At 36.6% G+C, this 15324-nt stretch overlaps 1 long non-coding RNA gene across 5 annotated transcripts in view; it reads left to right on the top strand.

Moving 5' to 3' along the window:
• Window positions 1-15324, top strand: part of LOC144304646 (uncharacterized) — a 46910-nt gene that overhangs the window by 29574 nt on the left and 2012 nt on the right. For 2 of the 5 annotated variants that reach the window (XR_013371570.1, XR_013371574.1), the window contains 2 exons: window positions 8017-8104; window positions 10427-10656. This is a non-coding gene — a long non-coding RNA (uncharacterized LOC144304646). Of the gene's footprint in view, window positions 1-8016; window positions 8105-10426; window positions 10657-15324 lie in introns of those variants that run through there. The other 3 variants (XR_013371573.1, XR_013371575.1, XR_013371572.1) reach the window with 2 other exon arrangements.

Below are 15324 nucleotides of genomic sequence, written 5' to 3'. Positions count from 1 at the left end.
TTATAATTTCTTAGCTGCTTTAAGGTCAGAACACAAGCCCACAGGAAGACCAACAGTAAGGTATGTGATATAAAAACAAATATTTCCATAAAATCTTTGCCCTAGCAAAAAGAGAAATTCTTAGTAGGTTCAAGGTGGGAATTTAGGGAATAGTATTTTTTTACAGGAAATACTGGTTAGGCGTTTTATATAGGGGGTTCTGCATTTGTGAAAGGATAATTTGCTCTAAAATATGTGGGCAACCAGCCTAAATTCTCTAATTGAGTAGTTTGCTCATAACCCCAGGCCATTAGGTGAATGTAAACTGTTACAGGCTTAGTAAGAAAATAGTCCCATTAGGATTTTTGTATTTGTATGTGGTTGTGGGTTAGAGTAACTGTTTCCAAAATCATGGATTAATGAAAGGCTCTTTTTTCCGAGTTTGCAAATACCAGCTTTGAAATGCTCAAGCTCAATTTAAGGCAAAGATTCTTTTTTTCGTTGTTGTTGTGTGTCTGTGTGTGTTTTTACAGTTAAAAAATTTTTACAAGATCAAGTCTCAGCTATGAGTTCCATTGTTAGTTATCTAAGGAAAATTAGAGACACTTAATTGACTGGTTGTTAATAAAGGAAAACAGCCATATTTTCTTTGATACTGTCATTTAAATACTTTGCTCATGTCCTCAAAGTCCCCTCATTGGTCCCTGCCAAGAAACTTGACACATGGAAAATGAGTATGACTTTTCGAAATAAAGACCAGCACAGAAATCCAGGTAATGTGCTACGTATGTTTCATTCGGTACTTGTGCTGCACAGAAGCTCGTATTTTTGTGAAGGAGAAGACAACTTTATGCGCTGCTTTTTGCAGCCGGTGTTGGGCTCCTCTCTCCTCCTTGATCTTTTCAGCTAAAGTCTATTTTCTTTCCTATTCCCCAAGTCCTGTTTCCATGCTATCATCATGTTACCATGTTATCATCACATTGTTTCTTACAAAGCATAGTTTACTGGTATGTCTGAGAGCAGGGCAAGGAAGGAACCCCAAATAGACTATGTGATATTTCTTCAAATCAATAACTGTAAATGCAGAAGAAATTCAGCCAGAGGAGGAAAATATCTGATAAATGTAATAGACATATTCAAAATTAGGATAATTCATGTGTCTTTTGTCTGTCTCCTTTTCCCTGCTGAAATTGGCTTTACTACTAATAAGGTTGTGGGTAGTGGCATTATATCAAGTTTTCTTTTAAAAACTGAATTACACAAGCACATTTCTTAGCAATATAATAACAAAATCACAGTTAGAGCCCAACACCGATCTCTTACACCACTTGGGGCAGCGCTTGGCATTTTCATAGGCTGTTTAACTTTTTACCCTGTCAGGTTTCCTTTTTTCTGTTTTAAAATTTCCTATTTTAAAATAAAACATAACAGTACAGCAATAACACAAATATATATTCTCCTAAATAATCTAGTTGAAAAATCAGAATAATGTGATATGGAAGGTAATACGTTTTTTAAAAACTTTTTAAAGAAGATACTACAGCAAAATTGTTTTGAAATGGTGTGTTGTGAGAAATGGGAAATTAAACTCACATATACAGCAGTATGTGAAAAAAGAAGAGATTTTAAGAGGGCATTGCTTTACTGTGAAGGTCTGTCTAAATTCCACGCCTTGAAAGAATGTACAAAAGAGTTCCAGAAGAGTTTGATAGTTTTGAATAGCTTTCCTAAAAACACTCTATAAAATATAACAAAGAGATTGTATTTATTATCTTCCTTGGATTGAGATTGGAGCTATAATACTTAAATACAAATTTTGGAGATTTGCTAAAAGGACTGACAATAAAGGAAATACAAATTGATCCTGGTAACAACCAAATGAAGAAAAAGAAATTAGCTTCAAAATTCTTCCCTTAATTTCTCACTGTCAAAAATAATAATACTGTAGAAAGGAGACGCAGTGATTCATAAGATTCTTTCATATGCCACTTTTTTTAAGATTTTATTTTTTAAGCAATCTCTATTAAACACTGGGGCTCGAACTTACAATCCCGAGACTAAGAGTTGCACGCTCTACTGACTGAGCCAGCCAGACGCCCCTCATATATACCACTTTACCACTATTTTTAATACCAGCATAACTGAATTATGTTAAAAAGCAAAATGAAGATACATGTTTTGTGAAGAACAATCCCACTTGAAGTGACTAAAAGACACAGAAAAATGTCAATGATAGTTGACCTAACAGAGAAAGAAAAATCCATAAATATAAACATAAAATCAGAATCTGTCTGCATGTAAAGATGCTCCAAGAGGATCCTAGATGACCCCTCAGAAAAGATATAGGTGGAATTCTTAATGAATAACTGTCCTTTCTTAGTTCCATCTGGCACATACAATACCTTTAATAAACATTTTTTAGGTGAATGAGAAAGAAAGAAGAAAAGCAAGCCTGTTATGACACAACATCTATTCCGTGAGAAAGAAAATAATCTGTCTAAATACTCGCTTTTTCGAGTTTACTAAAATATGGTTTAAAATAGGTTTCTGGTAGATACTTGTTGAAGTTGGGTGAGAGGATTCCATTATAGCATTCTCTCTTTGGTGGATGTTTGATATTTTCCATAATAAACATTTAAAAAGTGACAAAGTGGACTCCACAAGTTTTAGAGTTTAGATAAATCGTCATTTGCCAAATTCGTATTTAGTATTCAAAACTTGGAGATTATTGTGGAATTTCTTCTCTAGGAAAAATGTGTTGGGGAGAGAAATAACAACGTGGCATATGCTCTGTCTAGTGACAATGAAACAAGAAGGCAGAAATGAGGCAGAAAGGGGAGTCGGAAGGGAGGGGCAAGGCTGCCTTTTTAAGTGTGATGGCTATTTTAACATTACAAGACTTTGTTCTTCTGATGCTTCACCACCTCATTAACCTATGTGTCATCCTGAAGTATTTTTGCCATGCTCTGATGATTAGAGACTCACTTGCTAACAACACAACATTTCAAATACGAGCTCTTCCCCGGAGTCGTGGTGAATTAATTTTCAATTAGTTTTCATTAATGAACTTCATTTTTATGGGTCTAATTGCTGTCCCGGCTTTGAGAAATTCAGCAAGCTCTTTGGTGAGTGGGAGAGAGACAGCTAGAGGGAGTCAGGAATATCCTGTGCCCTTTCCACAAGACCTTAGTTCAATCATTGTCCAAAACAAACAAAAAATTATGTCTAAATTATAAATCAAACACATACCAAGAGAACCCATGAATCTTTTCTGGAGTCTTCAGAAGTACATTTTACTGCTAGCTGCACCTGGTGTTCATCTTGTACCCCGAAACCAGGCTCCAGAAGGGAAAAGCTCAGATGCAACTAGAAAAAAGGCTCTGGGCGCATCCCTCTGTCTATGCCTTAGATTCCTCTCAGGGAAAAGGCTTATCCAGATTGTCCAGATCCAAACAATAGGAGGCTATAACAGCGGGCAAATAATTACAAATACATTTAATACGGAAAGACAAACTACATAGTAAAGCCAATGTTCCTGGGTTGCTAACGATGGACTAGGAGCCTGGGTAACATGCCCACAAACCAAAACTCTAGCAGCTTCTCAGGAAAAGTGTGATGATGCTTTTGTGCCAAAAGACAATAAGGTTTCTATGCTCTTTCCATTTCCATTTTAAAAACCTACAACTAAGAGCCATGAGATACTCACCACCCACAGCCTAAGACTTTGCCTTTATAAAATTTAATAAACATTTTTCTTCCTCGTGATTTTTCCATGAAAAACTAAGTTTGTTGAGAGCTTAATCCTTTGGTGTTCGCTCATGAAGAGGCACATATTTTAAAGTACACTGTGATTTTAGAATTATAAAGAAAGCATTTAATTCCATCTTGTTACTCTGAACTCAAAAATAAATAAAACTTGGGGCGCCGGGCTGGCTCTGTCAGTAGAGCATGCAACTCTTGATCTCCGGGTTATGGGATCAAGCTCCACACTGGGGGTAGAGATGACTTTATAAATAAAATCTTGGGGTTCCTGGGTGGCTCAGTCAATTAAGCATCTGCTTTAGGCTCAGATCATGATCCCAGGATGCTGGGATCGAGCCCTGCCTCAGGCTCCCTGCTCAGCGGGGAGTCTGCTTCTTCCTCTCCCTTTGCCTGTCTTTCTGCCTATTTGTGCTGGCTCTCCCTCTCTCTCTGTGGGGCAAATAAAGAAATCTTTAAAAAATTAAATAAAATCCTTAAAAAAAAATAAAGCCTATTTATTAGTTAATGCTGTTAATTCCTCCCTTCACGCAGAATGATTATTTCAGCTTTCTTTCCATAGGTATTTATTGAGTGCTGATTCATTCATAATACTTTGGGATCTTTGGGATCCCTGGGTGGCTCAGCGGTTGAGCGCCTGCCTTTGGCCCAGGGCGTGATCCTGGAGACCTGGGATCAAGTCCCACATCAGGCTCCTTGCACGGAGCCTCCTTCTCCCACTGCCTGCATCTCTGCCTCTCTCTCTCTGTGTCTCTCATGAATAAATAAATAAAATCTTTAAAAAAATATTGAGATCTTCAAGATCATATCCAAAACAAAACAAAAGCAAAAAACGAGAAGATGGGATCCTGTTCTGGTGAAAGTATAAAGTAGTTGAATGATGAAAGAGGAATACACGAAACTATAGAAGAGTAACAAAATAGCCAATAAATAAGTACAAAACAATGCAGTAGAAAGTATAAGGGGAAGTGCCCACAGCATGTAAAATAAAGCAAATTATTATGGCCATGAAACTTAGCTGGTATTTTATTGTCTTTATTTACTTTCTTCATCAGAAACTGTTTCTCTGCATTGCTGATCATTTATTGTGAAAACAAACTCAGATTTCTATTCTTTTTTAAAAAGTGGTATCAGGGCGCCTGGTTGGCTCATTTGGTGGAGCATGCAACTCTTGATCCCAGGGCTGTAATTTCAAGCCCCATTTGGGCGTAGAGATTACTCAAAAATAAATAAATAAATAGATAAATAAATACAAAAATCTAAAAAAGTAATAAAAAAATAAATGAGTGGTATCTTCTAGACATAAGCATTTCCTGGCATTCAGTTTTTTGCCCACCGAGAGGTATAAAAATAAAATTGGAGATTTTCTGTGGTGATGTAAAGACAATGACTTCCACAAATATCAGCAGAAACTAGAAATGTGAAATACTTTCCTATGTAAGTCACTTTTAAAGATCTGGAACATCACAGTACAAATTAGAATTCAATCTGTAAAAATAGGAAAAGAATGATAGATAATAAAACTGAATTCGTCATGTACAGGAACAAAACAAGCCCTCAAAAGAAATAAGTGGCCCTTTAGTTAATGTGATGAATTAAGGACAATTTGTCAAAACATTTAGAAATGCTTAATATTCAATGAATTTATGTATTTTTAACAAAATATTGCCTAACTGGTTACGATTTAAGATCTGGAGGCTGACACTGGTGTAGGAGAAAGAGTTCAGATTTTAGAGTTAGACAGACCTGAATTAATCCCATTTCTGACATTTATGAACAGATGCTTGGGCAAGTTTCTTAACCTCTCTGAGCCTCGGTTTCATTATTGGTAAAGTACAATTAATAATAATGCCTACATTAGAAAGATTTTTGTGAGGTTTAATTGGGATAACATATAAAAGGTTTTGCATGTGGTAAGCACTCAATAAAAATGAACTATTGCTATGATATATACTCAAGTAAACATTTGGCAGCAAGAAAGGCTCTAGGAGAATGAGGAGTTACCTTAAAAGTTATCCCAGTGGAGTATATAAAATATTTTTATTGAAAACCACTAATAAATTTGGATAGCTAATCAATGAGAATGATATGACTGCCATTACTTAAGCCGCCTTATGGTCAATTCAAATCATTGATGACATGTCCTCAGTTTCCAAATCTCAACTTCTGGCACAAAAATCAAATATTTAATACCAATTTGCCTTCATAATTCCACAGACACACCAGATAATTGGGTTCTACCTTTTGTCCTAAACTCTCCTGAGTTAAAAATCAACAAACAATAATATACGTGTCCTATGTCTTCCCGTGAATAAAACATAAGTGGACCTATGTGGTTTTATTAGGTCAGTTGGGAAAATCAACTCCTCTGCAGCCATGCACCTGTTTTCTGCATGTTCTAATATGGGAAATGTCAACCCCCTTAAACGAAACACTGAAGCTAGACCCTAAGTACATTTTCCGAAACTCATCACAATAATGCTATTACATGATACATGTTTTTCCAAAACATTGAAGGACTTTTTCAGGATTCCATAGTCTTACTCATAATGTTCTTATAAGGTGGATGATTTTTATGACTTTCATCTTTTGTAGACATAACTGCACCATAGTAGCTGGAAGTCAAACAGCATTACCATAAAAAGACAATGAGAGAGAACTGAGTAAAACTGTAATTCTGACTATGCAAGACACTTTTAAAAATAAGACATTTTACCTGTAGTAGAACAATAGAATGTTCCTGCCCTCATCTTAGCCTTATAAAATGTTAATTATTTTGTTTTTGGTTTTTTTTTGGAATAGTAAGATATGTACAGAGTTTCAACAATTTTAAAGCTCAAAAGGATATGCTCCCCTCGCTGACCTCAGAAAGTTGGAGGCACTATGCAATCATACAGATTATAAATGGAATTTTACAGTGATTTTCCCTGATATACAGACGATAGATGACAGATACATAAGTAGAATTTACTTCTGACTTAATAATGTAGCGTATATTATGTTACATATTGCATCTTATATTATAATATTAGTTAATAATGTAGTATATTAAATCAGATGTAAACCAAGAAATAGAAGTTACTACAAGTATTTTGTGACTTTGAGTTTTGAAGAAACTAACATAAAAGTCTATATTGTACTATAAAAAGACCATTAGGAAAAGTTATGAAAACCATTTCACTAAAGGTGCTATTTACAAAAAGTCAACGGAGAATTGAAGAAAATACCGAAAGCTCCTATCTGGCCGCACCCAAATAACCAGAATTCTTTGTAGTCATAGACAGTGATTACTTACGCTTCTGTAGATGGCCCTATGACTCTGCAAGATGAAAGTGCCTTCTGAAGCACAAAGCGATACAACCGTTTGCATTAGTCTTGGTATTAAAGTTACCTTATTATATTCTATTTCCTTGAAATGTGTGACCCAGAAGGAAACGTTTTATATGCATGGTAGTTGTTCTGCTACCCAGAATATTATATTAGTCATAATATTTCACTATCCTTAAATTCTTTAAAAGGAGGGAGTTTCCTTTAAATTTAACACAGAAATAAAAGGACGTGTGGCGAGATGATTTTTACCTATACAGCGTTATAAGACTTTCATTTGTCCTCATTCTTGACTGCATTATTATTAATATTGCCTTAGAGTATACTGAGCCATTTTATCCTTTTGTTGTTGTTGTTCCTAATAAATATCATTGCATACTATCAGACATTCAGATAGATTTTGATTCCAAAACCACAGTATCTTAAATGCATATAAATGTATTTCGAATGATTAAAGTGCAGCTATTAAGATATTTTCTACAAGGAAAAAATACTTTAAGTAAATGCAAGTAATTGTGCTGAGATATCGTAAACATTGAACACTTATGGTACTCAGTTTTATAAGTTAACAATTGAATACCATTTATTGGGTGTTTTTTTTTTTTTTTACATACTGTCTTCAGAGCTAGTTACCTCCATTTTTTACACCCATTTTAATAATTATGCATTGTACGTGGTTTGAATAATCACCTTAAAATGCGTCTCTCTGAATCTAGTTTGGAAAGTAAATTATTAACACAGGACACTGTTTTTAGAGGTTCCCACTGAAAATTTAAAAAGTGCTTTCTGAAAAAAATAAAAAAATAAAATAAATAAAATAATAAAAAGTGCTTTCTGTAGGCTTTGCTTTGAGTTTTTAAACTGTTTCTAGCATAGTATATGGTTCCATTATTAACTATTAAATTTTTAAATATTTATATGTGTCAACATTAAAGCTATTTGTTTTGACAGACAGTGAAACCAAAGGAAGCGAGGAAATGCACAATTAGATACTGCACAAGAAGGACACCGTTATCATCCGACCCTCGGACACCACACGGTATGTTAAGAGAGCCATGAAAACAGCATTCCGTTGTGTTACAGTGACATATGGTAGCCTTTCAAAATTAACAGAGTATTTTGCTGCCTAAAGGCTTGTACTGCATTCTTACTAGTTGCAGGGTAGAGGGTTAGTTGTTTGTTTGGGGGGTTTTTGGGCTGGTTTGTTTTTCGCGGGAGGGGCACTTAAAATGCCTTCTGTGTTTTGATAAGTACTTTTGAGAGTTTATGAAGCATTAATCTCTTTTAGATCTGTGATTCTGGTTAAGAAAACACATTTCTTTTGTTTTCTTCACAGCTCTCTCCTCTGTGTTGATTGGGATAGCTTCTCTTCCTCTCGGCCAAACTGCATTTTTTAAAAGATGTTTTGTTGTTTGTTTGGCTTTTTAGAGATTTTATTTATTTATTCATGAGAGACCCAGAGAGAGAGGCAGAGACACAGGCTGAGGGAGAAGCAGGCTCCATGTGGGGAGCCTGATGCAGGACTTGATCCCAGGACCCTGGGATCACGACCTAAACCGAAGGCAGACGCTCAACCACTGAGCCACCCAGGCATCCCAAAAGATGTTTTTAAAATATATCAGGGAAGCTCTAAACCTGTTTGGTTATGATATTGGTTGCTCATGCCTGATCTAACAGGCTCTGAGTTCTCCTTGATCTTTCACAAGTGCAGCCTCGTCCCCAGTTTTGTTTAAGACACCCAGGGTTAGCTCTGCCTCCACACACCCTTTTTTTTTATTTTTTTTTTTATTTTTTATTGGTGTTCAATTTACTAACATACAGAATAACCCCCAGTGCCCGTCACCCATTCACTCCCACCCCCCGCCCTCCTCCCCTTCTACCACCCCTAGTTCGTTTCCCAGAGTTAGCAGTCTCCGCACACCCTTGATACCCACGACGTAACTAGAGTCATCCTCACTTAACTTCAGCTTTGTAAAATATTCAGTTTATGCCCTAGAATGTGCTCACTATATAAATAAGATTTCAATATGTTTCCAAAATATGGAATGTTTTTCTAAACCATAAGGAAGAACATAGACTCATCTCAAACTTCACATAGGTCTCTATGTGGCACTGTTTTCAAAACAAAATGAAGGTTTTTAGAGTCGTATAAACTCAACCTCACTGTCCATGTATACACTTTCTAAATATTAATTAGGATAGTCCGTGGCTTCGATAAACTGGGGTGGAGACTCCTCCAAATCTCCAACCACTACCATCTGGGTCTCAAGCATCTATTGGCCATTTGTCCTACCAGATATCAAATTTCTTTTTTGAGAGCGTTATATTTATTTTTTTTAATTTTTATTTATTTATGATAGTCACAGATTGAGAGAGAGAGAGGCAGAGACATAGGCAGAGGGAGAAGCAGGCTCCATGCACCGGGAGCCCGACGTGGGATTCGATCCCGAGTCTCCAGGATCGCGCCCTGGGCCAAAGGCAGGCGCCAAACCGCTGCACCACCCAGGGGTCCCCAGGGTGTTATATTTAGATTTCTGGAAGAGGGGGGAGGAATACTTAGTCCTATGCCCCTAACTTACCCCCCAAAGGGATCAAAGGCCAGTACATATTTTGAGGTCAATTACTCTGCCTCTTTGGTTTAGAGGGACCTTAGTTATGCAATCTTCGAGACACAAAAGGTAAAAGAATTTTCCTGCACCCAAAAATCACTGACACCACACAGGGAGAGATTCCAGCCCTGCTGAATTCCTTCATCACATGGTGTAACAGGACAAGTACAGACACAAGTTCACCAGGCAGAGGATGGCTGGAGTGTTGTCAGTCGCCGGTAGCTGACTTTCTCCTCCTGGAACCAGGAGGAAGACTCAGTCATAGCATGTTTAAGAATGCAGGCCCTGGGTTTGGGTAGTCTGGGTTCAAATTTCACACATTGCTAGCTGTATGATTTTGAGCAAGTTAATTAAGCTTAACTTTCTCCTCTATAAAATAGAGTTAATGACCACATCTACTTGATAGAGCTTCAGTGTCATAATGCATGTAAAGTACCTAGTGCGTGGTGAGCACAGAGTAAATGTTGGTTATTATCCTTTCATTCATTCATTGAACAAACACTGAACACCTACTGACAAGCATTTTATGGATGGAGAACTGGGGCACAAAAATCTTGGGCAGTTATCCAAAGTTATTGTCGAAATAACAGTGGGACGCAGATGTCCTAATGTCAATTTTTATCTCACGAGGCTAAGCTGGCTCTCTTAATGGGATATTAAAAACCCAACCTAGATTTGGGAAACATCCAGGAGCTTCTCTAAAGATGAAACATTTTAATGAAAAGCTAATTTCTTGTTTTGGTTTTGTGTAGGATGGAATGATTTCAAACATGTCTATAGAGTTATCATGAGCAGAACAAAAGAAGACTAAGATATGAAGGTGACCCATTAAAAAAATGTCAACAGAGGACACCTGGGTGGCTCAGGGCGTGATCCTGGAGTCCTGGAATCGAGTTCCACATCAGGCACCCTACATGGAGCCTGCTTCTCCCTCTGTGTCTCTACCTCTCTCTGTGTCTCTCATGAATGAATAAATAAAATCTAAAAAAAAAAATGCCAACAGATTCTTAAACCATACAAAAATCCATCTCAGGGGCAGCCCACTGGCTCAGCGGTTTAGCGCTGCCTTCAGCCCAGGGCCTGATCCTGGAGACCAGGGATCAAGTCCCACATCAGGCTCCCTGCATGGAGCCTGCTTCTCCCTCTGCCTATGTCTCTGCCTCTCTCTGTGTCTCTCATAAATAAATATAATCTTAAAAAAAAAAATCCATCTCACTGCTTTACCTGTGTCTTGCACATTCTAGAAAATATGTCTTGTAAAGTAAGGACCCATTATTTTTATTTCTTTAACTGTATGTATTGTCTTTATTTCTTCATATAATGAGATTCTTATAAATTTTAATCGATACTATTAATAACATAGAAAATTATCAATAAGGACAAACAATGGATGAGATGCAGAAAAGGAAGGTGTCCTTTTCAATTGATGATTTATTTTCCCAAATGAATGTTTACCCCCAGAGATTGCCTAATAAAATGAAGTTATGATTCTAAATAGACTAGCCCACACCCACCTGACTAAATGCTGATTTTAGATTCCCTATGGAAAAAATAGGACTTAAATATTTAATTTCCATATCACTACTACTGAATTGAAAATTTCAGGCTTTATAAATTCCAAATAACTTAAGACTGGATAAAAGACTATAAGATGAAATCAAATTAAATATAAAGTTATTCACATGTTCTAGTAGGAATGCAAAAATGTTTATGTTAAAAAGTAATAAAATCAGGGGCACCTGGCTGGCTCAGTCAGTAGAGCATGCAACTTTTGATCTTGGGGTTGAAAGTTCAAGTCCCACATTGGGTGCAGAGAGTACTTAAAAATAAAATCATTTTTTTAGGGACACCTAGGTGGCTCAGTGGCTTAGCACCTGCCTTCGGCCTGGAGTGTGATCCTGGAGTCCTGGGATCAAGTCCCAAATTGGGCTCCCTGCATAGAGCCTGCTTCTCCCTCTGCCTGTGTCTCTGCCTCTCTCTCTCTCTCTGGGTCTCTCATGAATAAATAAAATCTAATAAAATAAAATAATAAAATCTTTTTTTTTTTTTAAGTGATAAAGGCACCTGAGTGGTTCAGTTGGGCATCTCTCAGTTTCTGCTCAGGTCATGATCTCAGGGTCATGCGATTGAGCCCCACTTTGGGCTCCATGCTCAAGGAGGAGTCTGCTTGAGATTCTTTCCCCTCCTGACTCTCCCTCCCCCTCTGCTCCTTTCCTGCTCCTCTTCTCTCTCTCTCTGTCTCTCTCAAGTAAGTAAATAAATCTTTCTTTAAACAGGTGATAAAATCAATAAACAGGTAGTGTGGTCACTAAAACACTGCAGGATCAATCCAACAATGAGACTTTTTTCCCACTGAAAGCATAGAAAGAAATATATTAAGACTACGCAGGGCCACCTGGATGGCTCAGTGATTGAGTGTCTGCCTTTGGCTCACGTCGTGATCCCAGGGTCCTGGGATCAAGTCCCACATCAGATTCCCCACAGGGAGCCTGCTTCTCCCTCTGCCTATGTCTCTGCCTCTCTCTGTGTGTCTCTCATGAATAAATAAAGTGTTTAAAAAAAAAAAAAAAAAGACTGCCCAAATATTTTGACCAAACTTAGTTAATGCTCTATAGGTGAATTTTCTAAGCATCTTCAACCAGAATTACAAGGTTTGATGAGATAGAGTAAACCCACATTTCATAACATGAATATTTCAAAGTATTAAACTTGTTTTTTCTTAAATCCTTCTAATTAAAAACTATACCAGGCAGCCGGGGTGGTTTAGCGCCGCCTTCAGCCCAGGGTGTGATCCTGGAGCCTCGGGAATAGAGTCCCATGTCGGGCTCCCTGCATGGAGCCTGCTTCTCCCTCTGCCTGTGTCTCTGCCTCTCTCTCTATGTCTCTTATGAATAAATAAATAAAAATCTTTTTAAAAAAGAAATAAAAACTATACCAAAATTAATACGAAAATAAATTTCAAAACAGCCAGGAATCAGAATGTGTATTTTGTTTTTTGTTTTTGTTTTTGTTTTTAGAATGTGTATTTTGAATGACAGCAGTTGTACTAACTTATAATCAATTCTTTAACCCATAAAAAAATATTATTTATAGCTTTGGTCCCATGATGTGTATTTCTGATGCAGAAAATTATTCAGAAAAGCAAGATAGTCCTGGTCTGTGTAAATGTATTTAAAATTTGCTGTGAGATATACCTTGATAATATAAAAAAGTGAGAATGAATATTTTTACAAATGCTAAAACTAGCATTTGATAGAGTTGTTTACAGAAACAGTTAGTCTTTTAATCCATGTAATTCCTGGAGTACCCTATCTGTGGTACAGGGTGCTTATCAGTTTTGGATCATACCGTAACACAGCTCTGAGCTTAGTTAGTAGTCACTTTTATGTTCCCTCTCCCCTGGCACAATGGCAATTTTGAAAACTGTTAAATGTAAGATTTCTCCTTACTGAATAGGAGTTGAGATTAATCTATTCATTCATTCCACACATTTTTACAGAGTGTCTATTAGGTGCTAGCTAGGGATCTGCGCAGAGAAAAATTCATGGTCCCTGCTCTCACATAGCTTCATAAACTTCAGTAGAAGAGCCAGGCCTTTAGCAAATAATCACACAAATAAGTGTATAATTTAAAGATGATAAGTGTTATGAAGGAAAATTGCAGGGTACCCTGAGCTAGAAGAAGAAGACTCTAGTTTGGGAGATTATGGAAAGCTGTTCTGCTAGCAGCAGTCATCTCTCTACCAGGACAAAAGCCAGCTTGAAAATAAAACCAATATACAAGAGAGGGAAGAACCAGGATAATCACAGTGAAATGAAGCCCTGGCAGGATTATAAATTAAGGGCTAAACCAACCCCAGGTCTATCCAATTTGGGTTTTTTGTTAATGGCTATCAAAAGCATTCTGTAACAGGCAAAGAGGATTCTCAGCAGAGAAAATAGCCTACATGAAAACCCTAATGCCAGAAAGAATGCGATACAATATTAGATACTTCTTATTGCCAACACAGAGCCATTCCTTTGTCCTCTAGGGCACGAATCTACGCTTATACTGTTCTTGGTCTCTAACGCTTTTCACACCTATGATCCGCCTATCAAATCCTACCCATTCTTCAAAACTGTGTTTAAGTACATTCTCCTTCTCCACTAAGTCTCTAACCATTTCTACCCATAATGATACCCTTTCTCCTTACTGATCCTAGCCAATTTTTTTCCAGTTTCAACTTCAATATCTGCTGTATCACTCAACCTCCCCCTCCAACCTGTTCTCCAATGCACTTTTGCATCTGCATGCCTTTGCCCAGCATATTTCATACTTCCTTGACCTGGAATGAACTTCCTCTTACACCATCTCTTGAAACCTTACATATCCTTCAGACATTTGTAATGCCACTTTTCTTGGAAAGCTTTCTCTCATCCCCTCATAGGATTATCTATTTCCCCCACTAGGTTGTCCTTACTTGAAGATAAGGACCATCTTTTACTAACTTTGAGTTCCAAATGCATTGCTACAACACAGTAGACACTAAAGATAAATTTTTGTTGAAAGAATAAGTGGCCGAATGGATGGATGCATGCATAAAGAGAAGGAGAGATTCCTATTTTTATATGTATGCAAATTCTTAGAAAAAGGAACCATATCTAATTTTTTAATCCTCTTAGTACATAGAATACCATGCAGAAACTAAATATAAATATTTATTGAATGAAAAAATGATAAAATGATAATTTGATAAAGTTTGAAATAATCAGAAGTATGAGAATTTAAGCAAATTTGTTTGATTTCTTTATTTTCTTTTATTTTTTAGTTTTGCTTAACTAGAAGCTATAGAATGTGATTTAGCCACATTTCCTTTAATGCCCAGAGTTAAGTACATTCTTTGCTTATAACATAAATCATCAGAGCCACTACTAAAGTCACTGACGTACAAGGATAGGGAGCTAATAGAAACCAGAAGTGTTGTTCATGTGGTTAAGCACTAAATTTTGGTGAATTGCATTGAAATAGCAAACAGCCTCAGCTGTAAATACTTGACTGAAAGAACTAAAGACCAATGTTTACTTCCTTCAATGAAATTCTCTTTAGAACTGGCAAATAGAGTTTCGCAGTAAGAATGTCTTTTAGCGGATCAAACTGGAAACTTAATAGTCTTTTCATTTTCTTTTAAGTAAGTGTCTCAAATTTTCAAGTTTGGCTAAGATTTTTGGTACCATTCATACAGTATTTGGTGGGGATATAATTGATACAGATTTTTTGAATGACAATTTGACACTATTTATCAAAATGTAAAATATGCATAACCTTTGACCCATTGAATCTTCTGGGACCCCATATCAAATTTAAAAACTCATACTAGAAGACAAATTACTTTTGAATGTCTGAAAATTTCCATAAGATAAAGAGCTTTTTAAAAAGAGGTATACCTCATCTTATTATGCTTTGCTTTATTGCACTTACAGATAATGTATTTTTTATAAATTGAAGGTTAGTGGCCACCCTGGGTTGCCCAAGTCTATCAGGGTCATTTTCCCAACAGCATTTGCTCACTTCAATTCTCTGTGTTACATTTTGATAGCTCTCACAATATTTTAAACTTTTTCATTATTATTATATATTTATTATGGTGACCTGTGATCGGGAATCCTTGATG

Source organism: Canis aureus, chromosome 34, assembly GCF_053574225.1.
Source record: "Canis aureus isolate CA01 chromosome 34, VMU_Caureus_v.1.0, whole genome shotgun sequence".
NCBI classification, from domain to species: domain Eukaryota; kingdom Metazoa; phylum Chordata; class Mammalia; order Carnivora; family Canidae; genus Canis; species Canis aureus.
This window is presented reverse-complemented; position numbering and strand designations above follow the sequence as displayed.